Source organism: Centroberyx gerrardi, chromosome 15 (assembly GCF_048128805.1).
Source record: "Centroberyx gerrardi isolate f3 chromosome 15, fCenGer3.hap1.cur.20231027, whole genome shotgun sequence".
Classification (NCBI taxonomy): Eukaryota; Metazoa; Chordata; class Actinopteri; order Beryciformes; family Berycidae; genus Centroberyx; species Centroberyx gerrardi.
The window spans coordinates 29,198,090-29,214,930 of record NC_136011.1 but is presented as its reverse complement, the minus strand read 5'-3'; the positions used below and the strand labels follow the sequence as shown (position 1 = coordinate 29,214,930).

The 16,841-nt window shown below is 43.7% G+C and overlaps 1 long non-coding RNA gene across 1 annotated transcript in view; it reads left to right on the top strand.

The window, feature by feature from the left end:
• The window catches only part of LOC139912197 (uncharacterized), a 36,981-nt gene that overhangs the window by 9,281 nt on the left and 10,859 nt on the right, over positions 1–16,841 (top strand). The window contains exon 2 of the long non-coding RNA XR_011784651.2: positions 11,967–12,082. This is a non-coding gene — a long non-coding RNA (uncharacterized LOC139912197). The remainder of the gene's footprint in view (positions 1–11,966; positions 12,083–16,841) is intronic.

The following is a 16,841-nucleotide window of genomic DNA, read 5'->3' as shown; positions in this document are numbered from 1 at the left end:
ATGGAATAGCCTTCAGATGAAAAGTTATTGATCCCAAAATGCTCACATATGTACTTGAGGTTCATCATTCAGTAAAAGCCAAGGGATACAGTCTGTAAAAGTGGTTTCGTTTTGCCAGCCAAGGACTAAAGTTCCTCATGCACCACCATTTGTCTTGATTTTGTGCTTTGCTTCATTAGATATAAGAGTAGGTGTCACTTTTTCAAACTGATCACTCATTTCGGAGCCAAACTCTTTATATAGAGCGGTTCCTCAGGTTCAGGCCTGTGGTGTTTTGTACTCTCCTCTTCAGTCGAAGGTCGAAGCGTCCATGTTCACCGTCTCCAACGGCTCCAGTTGTCCTTTAATGGTATTGATCTCTGCTTTAAATACACCCAGCCCGTCCCAGTGAATAATTCAGATCAGTTCACCACAGTGGCAACAGAGAGGCTGTGAAGAAAAACATTCCCATGTCTTAATGGAGGAAGTGGGAAGGAGTTCGTCAGAGCTGTGTTGTTTTTTTATTTGGGCCAAACCTGCCTTCTTCTCGCCAGCCGTGAAAATGTGATTATTTGCGGCCGTGTGTGATTTCTCAAAACAAGCGTGGTCATGTGACGGCGGGTCTGCCTGTCGGTGTGGAAGGAAACCGTCTTCTCTGTTTTCTAACCGGCGAAAGGCAGCGAACAGGACTGCATTCCTCAAGAGTTCAAAAAACTGACGGGTTCACAAAACCACAGGAATGGAGTGAAATCTGTATATAGTGCTCACAACAATGCTTTGCTTTCCTTTACAGCAGAACCGCGTCACAGGACCATAGCGTATAGTAGTAGTATTGTAGTAGTATTGTGGTTGTAGTAGTGTTGAGTCCTGTATGGTCTGAGTGCTTCTTTACAAGCAGTGTGTCTAGAAACTTGATCTCAAAACAACTTGGTTAAAGGTGCTTTAGACCAGTAGAAATCTGGTTTATTTCAAGCTCTTCAAGTCTTAAAGTAAACATGTTATTTTGAGTGAGAACATTGCCTACTCATTCCCACAATTCAATAACCTAGTGACCAGCATGTAGGCTAAACTCTCTAAACTATTTAATTCAAAACTTCAGAGTCCCGTGAAGGAAATCAGGCTTGTAGACTGAGGTTTTCAATAGAAACGCAATGAACAAAATCAGCAAAACGCTTAAGAATTCACCAGGTCATATACCATACAGATAAACATCAGTTAGACAGACCAGACAGCATCATTCCCTGTTCAAATTAATCAATCCAGATGCGTCCGTGGCTCTTTAACTCTTCGGCGGAGGAACACGTGACGCCACACGACAACATGAGCGTCCTCATGCCTTCAGACTTCCTGCTCGTATAGAGTTCCTCGTTCATTCTTCTGGGGGATTTGCTTTCCCTTTCTCTGTAATCCCCCTGCCCGATAGGTGCAGTGATCCCTCTGAAGTGGCGGTGGCCCCCGACCTCTGTCCTGCCCCCTGACCCCTCCTCCCCGACCCCTCCGTCTTGACCCCTGTCAGCTCGCCCCTAACAGAGCCGTCTCCTTCCCAGCAGGATCAGACCGGTCTGGATTCAGCCCGCACTTCCCTTCCATTCACATTAAAGGATAGGTTTGGCGATTTTGGACCTATAGGCTATATAATCTGTCTTTTACATCCCTGTAGTACTTGGACCCACAGACAGTATTGTCTCCAGAGTCAGCTTTTGTGCACACTAGAGTTGCAAAGGAAGATTCCCGGGAATTTCACTCAGTCTTGAGGAGGGAAATTGCCGGATCAGCTGTCCCGGAATATCGACTCCGGCTCCCGTTCACACATGACCCCGACACAGACGTTTCTGGACCTTTTCTGGTTGAAGCTGCATGTTTGAGAGGGGCTTTAGTTTACTCTACCAGCCACTACGTTGACCCGCCATAGTTAAGAGAACGGTGAACTGACCTTTCCATTCCAGTCAAAACAAGAAAATCTAAACAGACACACTCCCCATCTTCCATCACTCTTCTACCTCTTTCCTTAGCTCTCATTTGTAGCTCCTTTCCTAACGTCTCTCTTTCATAGTCATCCTAGAGATTGTTGCTTGAAATGTTGGTGATTTGGGAATTGAAGCTGATTCTACTGTTGCACTCGCAAGTAACTCTGGATGAGAGTGTCAGAAAAATGGCAGTGATGAGTGTAACTAGTGAAAATGGCTGGTGAGTTTTGGGGATTCGCCAGCCGTTTTAGACGGTGGATTAAAAGCTTGAATGAATGACATGAGACAAAGTTTAGTTTGTCTTATTCCTTAGTTTTGCAAACTCACTGCTCCTTGTTTAATATTAAAGCTCAGTCCTTTTAGTTGCTTACTGTAAATGGGAGGAAATCTGCACTATATCAGGAATTAAGGTTGAGAGGTTTCTTGTGCAAGATGTAAGTCCATTTCATCCCAAAGTGCAAGGCGTGGTGCAGCAAACCTTTCAGTCAGGCGACCTGCTTCACTACACGCATGTTGTTAGTTTTCCCGTGTTTGAGGTTAAATGCCTTTTCACTGTAAATGACTGTGTCATGACCTGCCATGCTCCGTACGACCAGTAAGCCGCCGCTTATGAGATTTGGGCTGAGAGAGTTTTAGAACGGCTCAAGACAAGTTTTACACACGAGTGTTACTGACTGTTTTCACTCTGCTAGGACTGCTGCTGGACTTCAAATAGCTTTCCTTTTAGTGTAGTTTATTTGACAAATTTTTAAAACACATGAGAAACACATGTGCATCTCCCAAGTGATGAAGGATGACTCATTTTCATTGTGGTCTTTGATCTTAAAACGCAGACAGAAACACACTGTGACGACTTCCAACTCAAGTCCATAACTTGGATACAATTTTTTCTTCCCTTTTCATACTTATATGTTACTTAATACTAAACATAAATGACTGGATTTACATCTTCATTTTATCTGGCTGATGGAAGAGTTTAAATTTTGAACAGTTTTTCATTCAGGCTTATGGATAAAGTGCATTAATATTTTGATGCAGGGAAAGGAATGGCACCAGTACTCTTGCAGCCACCTTGGCAGGAAATCAACCTTTATTTGAAGTCCTCTTCTAGCCTGAACATCTAGTTGACTGGTAGGATAATGAAGGTGCCTGGTAAGTTAGTCTACAGGCTGTCCAGTAAGTCTGGAATCATGGGAAAACCACCAACTAAACAAGAATCATAACTGCTTGTCACACGTGGGATTCGAATATAATAATAATACAATAATAATACAATCTTTATTTAACTAGTGTGTGCAGGGAAAGCAAGTGCAACAAGAAAAAATATATGGTCTTTGTAGTGTAAATTATATTATATCATTCTATTTCTCTATGCATTAAGCACTGTCTTATTTCTATGTTGTCTGCTCTCATGCTCTCAGTACATTTCCACTGGCTTGAGACAATGGCTACTGTGTGAAGATGAGCCTGGGAAGTCTAGCCCGTTTATCTTCGTCTTGCACAGATGCATCCTAATCGTAGGATGTTTCACAACTATAAGAATGTGCTGGACTTCTCATGACTCGGCTGTTTCTACTACATGATTATAAGAAGGGTGGACAAAGCTCATGGTTTCGCTCTTTGATTCACACACTTGTTGGGTCAACAGAAAGACAACTTCTCTTCTCTAAGTCTCTTTATTACAGAAAACTTCCACCACGGTCTGACTTATCCCCATGAATCCACACTTTTTGGACACTCTGTTGTCCAGCGGCCAGTTTGGCAGGAAACAGCCGTCATTTGGAGTCCTGTTCTATTCTTAACACCTAGCTGGCTGGTAAACTAGTAAAAGTGGCTGAACCAGAAGGTTAGTTTTCAGTCCAGCATGAAAACCTCACTGCTGAGATTTCCCACAGTGACCGGGCTCCTGTGAACGCAGCGCCGCTCCCTCCCTCTCTCCCCGTTTCTGGTCTTTAATTTCAATTAGCTCTGGCTGATGGCTGACTTTGATGGCATTAGTCTCTCCTCCCAGCCTCAACACTCTTCCCTCTGCTCTCATGTTCCTCTGTTGGTTTTGCAAAAGCCGCCGGCTTTAACTGCTGCGATCAGAATCTGAATGCTTCGCTCCCACTTCCTGCCTACAACCTGAACCTCCACACAGGCTGGAGACCGGCTCTTTACGCCTTGGGGTGGCAGTTTTGGGGGAAAATGTAGGTGGGAAATTCTGCTAGCAACAGGCAACAAAGTGAGAATCATGGTAAAAAATCTGTTCAAATGATGCTCGACAACATGCTGCTATGGGATTAAAGGAATAGTTCACCCAAAAATGAAACTTCTGTCATCATCTCCTCCCCCTCATGCCACTTGAAACACAGGTGAAGTCTGTGTCCATATAACACACAGCACAACCCAAAACAAGTGAAGTCAGTAGGGCCCGCTTCTTTAGAGTATAAAAGTATAGTTTAGAGTAGGGCTGAACGATTTTGAAAAAATATCTAATTGCGATTATTTTGACTGATATTGCAATTGCGATATGATTCGCAATATTAGAGTGAATGATAATTTTGACATCATTATTCTCATTTTCATTGAAAAACGTACTAAAATGATTATGGTGTGATTTTTGCGGGGATCTGTACCAAACAAAGATGTTTTCTTAAGTCTGTAGAATATGATGTGTAGGCCAGGACATCTCTGCAGCACGACAATATTTAATTTAAAATGGTATTTTGACACACATTTCGCCTTTAACAAATATTGCGCCTCCTGCGATTTGAAAATTGCAGTAGGCCATATTGCGATTTCGATAAAAGTTCGATTAATTGTTCAGCCCTAGTTTAGAGTAAAAAGAGCAAAAAATGACCATGAAATGACTCCATACAGCTCTGCAGTATAATCCAAGTCTCCTGAAGCCAATTGATCACACAGTGAGTGGAAAAGATCGATATCTACACCATTATTTAGTGCAAATCTTCACTGCTACACTACACTCCTTTACAACGGCAATGCTGGGGAAAATCTTAGCTGTTGTTGCCCGTCTGAGTTGCCCAAACAGTTGCCCTGTATGTCATCGACTTTAGTTTGTTGAACCTATTTGGCAATTTACATTTTATGTATTTAGTTGACATTACTATGGTATCCGTCAATGAGAAGTCGGGGGTTCACTGTCTTGCTAAAGGACGCTTGGACAGGACACATGGCTGCTGGTGGCTGTTGTGGGAATCAAACCTGTGACCTTTTTGGCAGCCGCTCTGTTAGACCACCCTACACATTTCAAGTTTATTTGTAAAGCCCTTTGTCACAGCCTTTACACAGAATGAGCCTAACTAACTGAGCCTAACTGTTCGTGACGCCAAATTGTGGTGGAAGTTTTCTGTAATAAAGAGACTTGGAGATGAGAAGTTGAGAAGCAAGCAAGGTGCAATGCCCACCCAACGAGTGTGTGTGAGACAAAGAGCAAACCGATGTGTTTTGTCCACCCTTCTTATAATCATGTAGTAGAAACAGCTGAGTCACGAGTGGTCCGACACATTCTTGTACTTGAAACATTATGCGATTAGGTTGCATCTGTGCAAGACAAAATCCAGTTCCAACCAGACGCTCAAGGCCTTCTCTGGTCAGAACCTTAAATCTCAAACTGGTGGAGAATGGAAAATTACTGAAGACAGAGACGGCATTCAACTGAGAAACGGTATCATGCTGGATACATGATGAACAGAACGGCCAGGCTCCGGAGATGAAAGATTTCTAGTGCAAACAAGGACCAATTCAACTAGCCGCTGTCTTATCTGTCTCAGGTCAGGTCAGAGGCATGAGAGATGTGCTGAACAGCAGTTTGTAAATTTCCACACAGAGATGAGCTCTCATAATAATACAAAGAGAGTACAGTACAGATATTAAAGGCATATGGAATAGTATAATAGTGTAATTTCCTCCACACTAGAACAGCATGATATAGGACAAACATCAGGAAGAACACAACACACACAGAAGCAGATGACTGCAGAGCCAACAGTGACACAGCAGCAACATGTTGAGGCAGTCTTCTGACCAGCAGTAGTTTTTCATTAGTTTTGTCCTCACAGCCTGCTGTTGTTCCTCTGCACTGCAGGCTGGAGAACAACTTTTTCCACGGCTGATTACCTTCCATTTCAGTGGCACGACTGGAAAAGAGCTGCAACATGTGACCAAATGGTCGCACTCTGGAGCCCTGCTATGCATGTCAGCTGTTACGTGTGTGTGTGTGTGTGTGTGTGTGTGTATGTGTGTCACATCACGGCCTGCATACCTTCCCCTGTCTTCCTTATGTAAGGCGGACTGGTTTCACAGCTTTGCTGTCAGACTGTGGTTTCACACCTCCATCTGACACGTCGCTCCAAGTCAGGAATTTGCATTTAACCATCAGCTGCCTCACAGCAGTTTAGGCTTCAAAACAGACCTGCAGCTCTGCTTCCGCCTGCCGTAAACCAGCATGCACCACCTCAACCAGTAAACACCGACTCAGCTGTTCTACATGTACCCTGCAAACAAATGATGTCCCCAAATCTTGACTTTGGTACCAAAATACTTGATACCATGGCTCCAAATGTACAATGAACAATAAAATAACTTGTAATATGAAACTCGATTTGGCTTTTTTTTTTACTTTATCATCACCTTTTATCTCTACATAACCTTTAGTAATTTGATTAGTAAAATAAGAGTAGACTGATCAAGTTACATGATGTACATGAAGGACACACTTCTTACGCAGGTCTTGAAAAGTCTGGAAAATAAATTTACTCATTTCCAGGTCATGAAACGTTTGGGAATTAACCAAAAACTCTGGAAAAGTATTGTTGCTCAATCATGTTAAACATCTGACTTCACAGTTTATGCTGTCATTCACATATGGTGATATTTGTTGTTGTAAACAATATTGTTAAGCTACAGAGAAATGCGTTCGCGTTGGCAGTCATATTGTTATTAGAAGGCTGCTCAAGTAATCAAACATATTGATCGCAGCAATTTCTAAATCACAACAGGCTGCAGTTTTATCTGAGAGGGAAAGATGAATTGCTGGCCTTAAAATGAAGTGGAGAAAACCTTTTTATTTCATTCAAACTGAGCAAATTCTAAGCATCAACATCTCTGTCTCCTCTGATGACAATTTGGGGAATATTTTTTTTAAGCGCTGAAAAAGAGATGACAGAAAAGTCTGGGTCCATGTGTATTACAACTCATATCACAATTGCATTCAGCAAAAAACAATTGCAATATGATGCAGAGTGATCAGTCGTGTTGTCCGTCCAGTCAGTGTGAGTGTAGTAGTCCAGCATGGTGACGTTCCCGTCTCTCTCCCTCTCTCTTACATTGTTGGGTTTACTTTAAATAGCTGGTTGGCGGGGCTGACGGCGCTGATCCCAGGCCTGTTTAAATGTATAAATAGCCCAGAGCGATGTTAGTGCAGCCTCCACTGACCTTGGCCCTGCATGCTGCAGTCAGTGCAGAGAGGAGGAACCGCTGGAAACTAACACACACACACACACCGTCTGTCTGCTGCAAACTAACAAACACACACACACACCGTCTGTCTGCTGCAAACTAACAAATACACACACCGTCTGTCTGCTGCAAACTAACAAACACACACACACACCGTCTGTCTGCTGCAAACTAACAAATACACACACCGTCTGTCTGCTGCAAACTAACAAACACACACACACACTGTCTGTCTGCTGCAAACTAACAAACACACACACCGTCTCTGCTGCAAACTAACACACACACACACACCGTCTGTCTGCTGCAAACTAACAAACACACACACACACCGTCTGTCTGCTGCAAACTAACAAACACACACACACCGTCTGTCTGCTGCAAACTAACAAACACACACACACACCGTCTGTCTGCTGCAAACTAACAAACACACACACACCGTCTGTCTGCTGCAAACTAACAAACACACACACCTGTCTGTCTGGTACACTTTCTCTCTCTAGCTGAATTTATGTCCAAGTGTTTTTGTCAATTATGATGTGTAACAAATTAGAAAAGCTGAATGGAAAAGGCAAAATTCAATAAAACGTGCTAAATAATGCAAAAAAAGTTTTAAGCTCACTTTGTTTTTGTCGATAAAGAAACTAAAGGCATTCGAACAATTCACCAGCTTGCTGTTTCACCCGAACACATCGTTCCTGTCTCTTCAGTTTTAAGTTAAACTCATTTCTTGACCCTGCAAACATGCTCGTAGGTTTTGGAATCAAGTCTCTGTCCTCGTTGGTTTCATAGTTCTGGGCAAAAAGTGATATTCATCTAATGGCAGAAATCCCAGATCTGGATCACTAACAAAATCCAATCAGTGGTTTCTTGGCCCGAGGCCGATCTGTCTGCCGAATTTCATGGAAGTCCGTCTGTAGGTTTTTGAGAAATCCAATTCAACAAACTCCTTTTGCGGTGGTAATTATGTGTTAAAGAACGATTTTAATGCGTTTGTTGAAGAAAAAAGGACGTCAGCTCGGCATGGTTGGACAGACGACTGGTTCAGACTCACTTTAACTGTTCAACAGTGTCTTTGGATGTTCTGAAATATAAAATATCTGTCCAACACGGCCTCCAGAAAAGTCAAACCTGCTGTCACTCCCATGTGTAAAACTCTGTTGAGGTTATATGACCATCAGCTGGTACATCAGAATATTAACAAGTGCATTTTGTAAATTTCATCTTTGTAGAAAGCATGAAATATAACCAATATTTACTGACAATAAAGAACAATAAGAACTTGAAACACTAGCCTATACTAATAATTTATTTTTTGACATTCAGGAAGCAGATATATTCACTTCAGCTGATGGAAACACAACCGAATTCGTATTTTATATTTTGTGACATTATAAAAGTTTGAGTAAAATTTGCTTGACATTTTGGATGGAAATATAACTTCTCTGTCTCTCTCTGTTTGGATCTCTCTTCCTGTCTGTTGCTAGGTTTCCATATATGAATATTAAACAAATTTTTTAAATGTTGCAAAAAATAAAATGCAAATTAGGTGATTTCCCATCAGCCGGCTTGAAGTGAGTAAACAGACTTCCTTTATGTCAAATAAACAAAATCTACCAGAAAAATGGACTCTATCAAAAAACATTCATCTTTAGTGTCAGCTGATGTCCGCCGTATTTCATGATATTAAAAACAAAAACAAAGTCATGCACAAACTAATGGTCATACAACCACAACTGAGACTCATACATGTTAAAATCAGCATGTATGATATTCTAATGCACCAACTAATAGTCATACAAACATGATAGAGTACATGGGAGAAACAGTAATGTAATTTCTTCATCCACAGGTGGGGGTAAAAACGTTTTTGCGATATTGAGGGAGTTTTATTGAATTTAGCTTTTTCTAATTCAATATCATATATTCACATAAAAATACTTGGATGAAAACCGAACCTTTCTCTCTCTGTGTTTCGGTTCATCCTCGTGTGTGGGAGTGAAGGATCTGTTTTTCCCTCCGTCTGTCTCTCTCTTTTTCTTGGCTGCGCATCATTCCATAAATGAGGTGTGTGTGTGTATGTGTGTGTGTGTGTGTGTGTGTGTGTGAGAGAGGCAGCTGTTTTTTTTGCCAACCTTGTGACCGCTCTCAGCCCCCGTCTTCGGACATCTATTTTCTACTCGTCTGTTCTATAATAACTCAGCGGCTGGAATCCCCACCGCTGTCGTTTTTCCTTCTCTGGGGTGGAGCTGGACACACACACACACACACACACACACACACACACACACACACACACACACACACACACACACACACACACACACACACAGAGGAGCTGCTGGTCAACTCATCAACAGTTTTCAACACTATATTCGGTGCATTTCACAGCTGAGTGTGTTAGCTTTGGCAGCAGGGTGATGAAGTGAGTTAAGGAGCCGGGTTCAAACCTCCAGACCCTGTCTTTGAGCAAGGCACTGAATCACTACCAGCTCCAGACCCTGACCTCTGACCTCAAGGGAGAAATTAAGTATTTTATTATTGGTGGTAGTAGTAGTACTAGTAGTAGCAGTGTTATTAGTGTTATAATTGTTAATATTCTTATTAGTAGTTATAGTCTTAAATGTTGTCATCTTGTCAGTGTGTGACTAAGCAAACAGCAACTACTTTTTGTGTTTAAAGGTCAAAGGTCGTGACTAGGGTTTAGATTTAATATCAACAAAAGCTGCAACGCATAACTGCTGCAGAACGATCCACTGTGCTGTCCACTACTGTACCAGCTTTGCATTTGTGGCAACAGGAGCTACTTGCTGAAGTCATGTTTCTCAGTCTGATGTGTGTGTGTGTGTGCGTGTGTGTGTGTGTGTGTAGTTACAGTAGTGTGTGTAGTGTCTCTGCTCTCTGGTCAGCCTCCTCTATAAACCGCTGCTGTTTCACTCTCCCCTGCTCTCTGGGTGTGAATATTAACTCACTCTCTTGACGTCGTCCTCCTCGGCTAAATAAAGCCTCCTTTGACGAGCGCTCCGCTGTCAAAGAAAGGCTTCAGTGTTGAGGAGGAGGAGGAGGAGCGGGAGGAGGAGGAGGAGCAGGAGGAGGAGGAGGAGCGTCCGACTCCCAAACATACTGCTCCACTTATCTCCTTACAAAAAGCCAAGAGCCCTGAACACACTCACATTAACACTGATCTAATGATGGAGCAGATTCCCTGTTTCTCTACAGCAGAGGCTCCCGGCATTGAGCGGGTTCCAGGTGTCCTTAAGGGGGGTCCAGAGGTCTTTGAGGGGGTTCCAGGTGTCCTTAAGGGGGTTCCAGAGGTCTTTGAGGGGGTTCCAGAGGTCCTTGAGGGGGCTCCTGAGGTCCTTGAGGGGTTCCAGGTGTCCTTAAGTGGGTTCCAGGGGCCCTTGAGGGGGTTCCAGGGGTCCTTGAGGGGGCTCCTGAGGTCCTTGAGGGGGTTCCAGGTGTCCTTAAGTGGGTTCCAGGGGCCCTTGAGGGGGTTCCAGGGGTCCTTGAGGGGGCTCCTGAGGTCCTTGAGGGGGTTCCAGGTGTCCTTAAGGGGGTTCCAGGGGCCCTTGAGGGGGTTCCAGGTGTCCTTGAGGGGGCTCCTGAGGTCCTTGAGGGGGTTCCAGGGGCCCTTGAGGGGGTTCCAGGTGTCCTTGAGGGGGTTCCAGAGGTCCTTGAGGGGGTTCCAGGTGTCCTTGAGGGGGTTCCAGACGTTCTTGAGGGGGTTCCAGTGAGGACTAGTTTAATTTCACTATAATGTGACTCACTAAAATGACTACAATGGCCACTTTTGCGTAAAAAACGAGGCACAGATGTGCTTCACACTCCGCAGTCTGCACGGGCTTGCTGGATGAAGTAATCTTAATTTTTCGCACACTGTGTGACCATCTGATTGGTTTAAAATGTCACATGACTGGTTGTGTTGCCTTGCAGAAAAGCTTCTCCTTTCGTCTTCCAGTTCATTGCCTTTGTTTACGTCTAATTTTTTTCTGCACTTGAGAGTAACTCGTCAGTCTCCCTCAGCTGTCTGTTGCTCTTCACAGCAGCCAGTGTTGCCGCTCTCTTCAGTTTCTGGTTCCCTCAGTTACAGCTGCCTGTGCAGGGTAAATAAACCAACAAAACAAAGCTGCAGTGAGTTTACACACATTTGTATGCAGCACCGCGTTCAAGTGTGTTTCTATTTCGCTCAAGTTCGACTCGGTAGTTTGTTATCTCTGTGCACAGCGTTCCCACCCGTCACTGAATTTGTGGAATATCATGGAATTTGAACTCCAGACAGGGGAAGTCAGAGCGGAGGCTAAATGGGTCGCTTCACAGGAATACAGCAGAAGGTATTTTCCTGCTTGTTTCACACATTCACTGCATTACAGACGGTTATCAGCCACACTGCAAAACAACATGAACAAACCAGGAAGGAATAAAATGTTTGGGTCATGAAAGTGCTCCAACTTATTTATGGAAAAGTCATGGATGAATGCTTTTCTGAAAGTAAAATTGATGTATATAAATATGTTGTTTGATGCTTATTTCTCATGTTTTTTGTCTTGCTGACAGCTCCATGGTTGTGTGATGTTGGTCCAGTCTGACCGGCTTCCTCTGCTTCCACACTACATTTCCCATGGAGCCGTGCGCCGACACACACTCTGTTCTACCATGGAGCCACCAGCCAGGTAAGGCTCTGGAAACACACACACACACACACACACACACACACACACACACAGTCCTGTTCCAGCTCAGCTCAGTCAGTGTGTAACGTCTGCAAAATGTTTATTGTGGTCGCATGAATAACATCGCTGGTTGGCTTTCTGTTCCCCGCCAGTTTCCCTCTCTCCCCACTACACACACACACACACACACACACACACACACACACACACACACACATATACATATATATACACACACAAAACATAAACAAACGTTATGTTTTTATGGAGGGGCACCGGTGATTACTTCTTAAATCTTGATTACCCAATCCACCTCACACACACCCACACACACACACACACACACACACGTACACAAACACACCCTTCCCCCCACTTTGAGGAGATTAACCCTTGACCTCGGGGCTGAAGGCAGAGCTGGCCAATCAGGTGGCTTCCTGGCTGTTAATTGCAGGCTCTGATTGGGTCATTGGAGCTGTCAGCTGATGTGATTAATAACCAGAGGACTGGAGAGCAGGAAGAGAGCTGATTACACCAAGGCTGCATCTGGCTGTGTGTGTGTGTGTGTGTGTGTGTGTGTGTGTATGTGTGCGTGTGTGTGTGTGTGTTATAAGCGGAGTGTTGCCTTGCCGTGAGGAAAACGTCTGGAGTGTGTGTGTGTGTGTGTGTGTGTTATAGGTGGAGTGTTGTTTGACCATGAGAAAAAGGTCTGGAATGTGTGTGAGAGTTTCTCCGTCTGTGTGTGTGTGTGTGTGTGTGTGTGTGTGTGTGTTATAGGTGAAGTCATGCCTTGCCGTGAGAAAAAGGTTGTGTGTGTTCTCCCTACTCGTAATGTTTCTTGGACAGTTCTGAACCTCATCAGTGTTTTTATAAATATTATATCCAGTCTTAAAGTATCTTTCTTAATACGAGTTACAGCTGAAAGATATTGACAAAAAAACTAATTGCGATTATTTGACAGAATATTGCAGTTGCGATTTAAACTGCGATTCATATCATCAGAAGTTTTTCTCGTCATACATTTTTTAGAACTTTAAAATTGTTTAAAGAAAAGTGATTTTGTTAAAAAAAAAAAAAACTAGATGTGAGTGTGCAGGATTTACTGAGTCTGAGGAAAGCTTTTGATTGATGGATCAGAGATTACCTGCAGCTCTGAAACTCCTTGTTCACAAATCCAGTTTGGACCAAACTCTCTCTGAGGAAATGAACTGCAGCCTCTGAGATTTGGAAATTGCAGAAGGTCATATTGTGATTTAGACTTTTATTTGATTTATTAATTGTTCAGCTCTAATACAAGTAGCAAAATCTGCCAGTATGAGATAATGTCTCTTGTCCCAGGTCAGTTTCACATGGTTCAGTAGTTTTCTAGAAGAGCGTGACTGTATGTTGAATCCCTTTGTTTGCAGACGAGGTGACTCAGGAAAACTCTCATGCCAAGTTGATTTGCATTGGAAACAAGTGAAATGATCTTGGCCTCCAGGCAGACTTTCTGACTTCATGTAGACTTCACACCAGATGAGAAGAGCTGGTAAACTGGCTGTTGTTGCAGTGTGTTGTTGGAGGGGGGTGGTGGTGGGGTGGGGTAGAGGGGGTGGGGGGTGGTGGGGGGGGTTAGGGGGGGCGGGGCTGAGCTGCGTCTGAGTTGAGGCGCTCTCTGACAGCGACAGGCCTGCAAACAGAGCGAGCCGGCCAGTCTGCTGCAGCAAATCACTCCCACATGTCGCTCTGCACCGCTGTCTGCTTACATCACACTGCAGGTCTGGACCGGCTCAGTTCGGTCTGGACCGGCTCAGTTCGGTCTGGACCGGCTCAGTTCGGCCTGGACCGGCTCAGTTCGGCCTGGACCGGCTCAGTTCGGCTCTGTTCGGCCTGGACCTGCTAAGTTCGGCTCTGTTCGGTCTGGACCGGCTCATTTCGGCTCTGTTCGGTCTGGATCGGCTCAGTTAGGCCTGGATCGGCTCAGTTAGGCCTGGACCGCCTCAGTTTGGCTCCTCTGTGCAGGATCCTCTGTAGTCCTGGAGTTCGGGTTCGATCCATTTGGGTTCTTGAAGGCCGATACAGATCATTTTAGACTAGAATATGAAATCAGAACGGCTTTATTTGCACGACAAGTCTACTTGTGTTGCCAAAGCACTCATGGTTGTTAATGATTAATATTCATTAATATGAAGTTTACACAAGTAAAAGCAAGTTTAAACATGTACACAATACAGATTTACTTTAGCAGAATAAGATGAATCAGAAACAATCACACACAAAACAAGAACACAGAACCTGACAGGGACTACAGGAGGTTTTGTTTTCAGTTGTATACTTTTTGGGCAGTGTTCATGTCTGTTACTGTTCGTCTGCAAATTGTGACAGAAATATACAAAATGTGCAGCAGCATCAACTGTCTGGCTCTCCTCACTTAAAATAGTTAGATAATAATAGAGTTGGGAATCTTTTGGTTCTGTCCACATCTCTGGTCTTCAGCATCTGGTCTTCAGCCATGTTGCTGCAGAGTGAACAGACCTGCTCGTCTTTGTTGCTGAGAGTTTTATCACAGCCTTCTTCAGACGAGTCAGGGTCTCCGATTCAGTACGTTCATTATTTTCTTAAGGCGTTCTGCTGGATTATCATTTCTTTACAGAGATTTATAGCAGTAAGAAGAAGTCACCAATAGCCGACGTGTATATTTTTGTATATTAATACATTTTCTGATGCAGTTCCGGTGTATTTATCAAACACATGATGCACGTATGATGACTCCTCATCTGCTGTAACCAACAATTCAAGTAAAGTGTTGGTGAAAACGTCATCATCAGCATCAGATGAAAGCTCTCCTGTTGGTACGCAGTAATAATAATGATAATAATAATAACAACTTTAAAAAAAACAACTTTTTATTGCACCTTTAAAAGCGAGAGTTTACAATGTTTACTGCTTTTTGCAGTCAAAATAACAGCAGAACACTCCAAATGAGTGTAAGAGAAGTGATGGAGCGGTGAGGAACAGATGCACCAGTATAGGATGGAGAGGAAAGAGCAGAGTGGAGCAAGATGAAGCCAAAAACATCTGAACATCTACTGAATTATATGGAGAAATCAATATGTGATCGGTGTTTTGGTCACTGCTTGTTTATCAGGAAAGTTCAACCTTCAGCCAAACCATGAATTCCACAAGCAACTAAATGAAATTATAAATGTTGAATATCAGCACAAAATATCGGCTACTGCAGCTTCAATTCAAATGTATCGGTGTTTGACCTTCAGAAACCCGTATCGGTTAAACCATCACACATACACACACACACACACACACACACACACACACACACACACTCGTCATTCCACCTCTATTCTTTCCAAATCACTCTCTCTCTTTCAGTTTCATTCTTTCCATTCTCTCTCTCTCTCTCTCTCTCTCTCTCTCTCTCTCTCTCTCTCTCTCTCTCTCTCTCTCTCTCTCTCTCTCTCTCTCTCTCTCTCTCTCTATTTTTAGCAGACATTTTGAGCATGTCTTTGTGGAACATTTGGAAGTCGAACGCCAGGGAAATAAACTAATTTCAGAGCTTAAATCGTCCGACTGCAGAAAGAGAGAGCTTAACGCTGTCTGTCTCTCTGTCTCTGTTCCTGTCTTTCTCTCTCTGTTCCTGTCTTTCTCTGCTTGTCTTTCCCTCTGCCTTCAACTCTTTCATTTTTGTCATCTTTCTTTTTCTCTTTCTGTGCCTTTCTTTTGTCTTTCTATTTCTTCTACTCTCTCCCTCTGTCTCTCTCACACACACACACACACATCTACACACACATACACACACACACACACACTCGATCTTTCTCTCACACACTCTCTAACACACACACACACACACACACACACACACACACACACACACTGGACCACCTATAATGATGTGTCGTCCGTGGCTCTGTGGCCTGGCTGTATTTTCCAAAGCGGTATGAAGGATGAAGGCAGTCCACTCTCTGACCAGACCACACACACACACACACACACACACACACACACACACACACAGACAGCCAATATGCTGTCTGCTACAGTTATAACTGCGTTTAGTATTATGTTTTTAACCTTTCTGTCTCCAGGGAAAGTTGACTGAGCTCCAGTCTGTTTCAGACTCGCTGCTTCTTACTGAGACACTTCCACACAGACTGCTGCCGCCGCCGCCGCCGCTGCCGCCGCTGCCGCCGCTGCTGAGGCTTCTCTGCCTTGCTGAACGGCTCCTCGGCAGTGTTACGCGGTCACTTATTCCTACCCACAGTTTCAGGGATAACCGGCAAACCAGTCACAGCACTGACATTTTCTTTTTGTTGTTTTTTACAAAACTGTTTTCTATTTATTTGCGCCTTTCTATTTTGGTTTACATGCATGTTGAGGTCCTTTTTTGGCACGCCTCACTGCATATATGTTTACATTTCATCTTTACATCTCATTTTAAAGGATGGACTTCATTTTCTTTCTCTGTTTACTGAGGGTTTTCCATGCGGACGAGCCTCCGCTGACCTGCTGAACAGCTTCCTGTTCCGCCCTCGCATCCTGAACGTCCTCAGAAACCCCAACAACTAATTCAATTCAAACTTTATCGTCCTTTCATCATACGAACAAACATCGGTCGGCAGGACCGGACGGGAAGTCAGCAGCTCCACACACTGTGATAAAAGTCACTTATCAATGCAAAGCACAAGACTGTTACAGGCGTGAGGAGACAGTGTTTCATGTACAAAAGACTCCAACTGCAGTGAGGATGAGCGACTCGCTG